At 57.6% G+C, this 2,500-nt stretch overlaps 1 non-coding gene across 1 annotated transcript in view; it reads right to left on the reverse strand.

Moving 5' to 3' along the window:
• The window catches only part of LOC124732230, a 1,909-nt gene extending 1,341 nt beyond the window's left edge, over nt 1–568 (reverse strand). Inside the window, exon 1 of the ribosomal RNA XR_007008622.1 lies at nt 1–568. This exon is cut by the window's left edge and continues 1,341 nt beyond it. This is a non-coding gene — a ribosomal RNA (small subunit ribosomal RNA).
• Between the last annotated feature and the right edge of the window lie 1,932 nt (nt 569–2,500).

Consider the following 2,500-nt stretch of genomic DNA (forward strand, 5'->3'; position numbering starts at 1 on the left):
TCCAATAGATACTCGTTAAAGGATTTAAAGTGTACTCATTCCGATTACGGGGCCTCGGATGAGTCCCGTATCGTTATTTTTCGTCACTACCTCCCCGTGCCGGGAGTGGGTAATTTGCGCGCCTGCTGCCTTCCTTGGATGTGGTAGCCGTTTCTCAGGCTCCCTCTCCGGAATCGAACCCTGATTCCCCGTTACCCGTTACAACCATGGTAGGCGCAGAACCTACCATCGACAGTTGATAAGGCAGACATTTGAAAGATGCGTCGCCGGTACGAGGACCGTGCGATCAGCCCAAAGTTATTCAGAGTCACCAAGGCAAACGGACCGGACGAGCCGACCGATTGGTTTTGATCTAATAAAAGCGTCCCTTCCATCTCTGGTCGGGACTCTGTTTGCATGTATTAGCTCTAGAATTACCACAGTTATCCAAGTAACGTGGGTACGATCTAAGGAACCATAACTGATTTAATGAGCCATTCGCGGTTTCACCTTAATGCGGCTTGTACTGAGACATGCATGGCTTAATCTTTGAGACAAGCATATGACTACTGGCAGGATCAACCAGGGAGCTGCGTCAACTAGAGCTGAGCAGCCGGCCGCCCGGGAGTGTGTCCCGGGGGCCCGCGCGAACACGCAAGCGTCCGCTCAATCATTCTGCAAACAGGAGGAGGCTGAGCTCCCCTGCACAATACACCTCGAAACCCTCTCAGGTCCCGGCGGCGCGCAGCGCCGTCCCAAGTACTTGGTCGGGTTCGAGAGAGGCGCAATCGCCCGGAGTTAGGCGAGTAGACGCTTTCGGTGCGACCACCCGTGCTCCCAACTGAGCTTGCCGCTGCCGACAGAGGCCCGGGAGCGTGCTGTCGTGGCATTGCCGGCGGGAGACAACACGCGCCACCTACGGTGACCGGCAGCTCCAACGCCAGCGCCACAGAAGGACAAAAGCCCCACTTGGGTGCCGAAGCGAACTCTCCCAGCACAGCGCACGCGCCAACACATCCGCACAGCTGCGATACAAACCACCAGCGAGAACCGCTGGGGCGACCGAGCAGCAGACGGCGTCGCGGCGCCGAGCGCCGGGCGGCGGCGCATCCTCAACGCACACAGTCCTCAATCGGACCAGCACACTGAAGATGTCCACCGCGCTTCGCACCGGGCCCGCGAGGACCTACTTTGGCCGCACGGCGCCGCGCGCAGGGTGCGCCGGCGCGCAGCTGCGACGCCTGCCGCGTCCGTCGGCCGGCGCGCCTGCCACTGGCCGCCCCCACCAGCCGGCTGTAGCGCGTGCGCCCACGCACCGCGCGGCCAGCACGCCGGGAGGCGCCCCCTCACCGGCCGGGGACGGTCCCACCCAGCCACCGCCGCGTATCGCTTCACACCCAGATGCCGTTCAGTTTCGTCGGCATGGTGGGTATCGCTGGAACAACCGGTTAGTACCTCAACCTATCGTCGCCATCACCGATTCACCCCTAGCGAGAACAACCGCACCACAACAGGTTACCATTTGTTCATTTGCGTAACTTCACCAGAAAACGCAGGCGTCCATCGCCATTTGCAACTTCAACGATTATTGCATGCCTGTGTCAGGTGTCACGCCACACTACGTCTGCCCACATACACGCAACAAAATGTGCACGCCTAGACAATACGTGGAAGGTGGCCCCCGTACGTATGCGATGTCCATTGCTCGAACGACTGTCAACCGGCCTCTGTAGCATGTCGCAGATATGGAACGCGGTGCACCATGCCATCACGGTGTGTGAGGAGAGACGACTAGGTCCGAATACATCAACAGACAGCTCATGCTGATCGCCATCCACGGCGTCCGTTCCTCCCACACGTCTCTATGGCGTACCACACTGCAATCCAGCTCTCATAGGGAGACGACACGTAGCTGCGTGCACAATATTTGCACTGTATGGTCCGCCGTTTTTGGGCGCAGTCGTTGTGCGGTCACACATGTGCCACGATGTATCATTCAGTACATAAGGACGAATGTGCAGTACAGATTGTGGTTCACGCGTACGACATCAGCGGACAGTTGACACAGGCCGCACCACAACGTAGCCTGAGTACGTCGCATGCGAAGGGCATTGAACATGCAAACTTCTCACCAACCAGCTTGCGAAGGCAGGGGGCAAGGTGGGGACGTGGGGAGGGGCGGCATGTACGTCCTGCTGCCATCCACATTACAGTGTACAGCAGGAGCATGTGGAAAGTGAGCAAGACTTGCAAGGTGTTTAACATGAAGCGATACACAGGGGTGCGGGCAGTGCGAGTAGCGAACTATATTGCGAGGGTTGCGGGTGGGCAACACTACAGTAATTGAACGAGTCGTATAACAATTACAGAGCAGGTTTAGGCGACAACGTGGGTTACGTTAAGGCGACAACATGGGTTAGGTTAAGGCACAACATGGGTTAGGTTAAGGCACAACATGGGTTAGGTTAAGGCACAACATGGGTTAGGTTAAGGCACAACATGGGTTAGGTTAAGGCACAAC

This window comes from Schistocerca piceifrons, unplaced genomic scaffold, assembly GCF_021461385.2.
Source record: "Schistocerca piceifrons isolate TAMUIC-IGC-003096 unplaced genomic scaffold, iqSchPice1.1 HiC_scaffold_1330, whole genome shotgun sequence".
Classification (NCBI taxonomy): Eukaryota; Metazoa; Arthropoda; class Insecta; order Orthoptera; family Acrididae; genus Schistocerca; species Schistocerca piceifrons.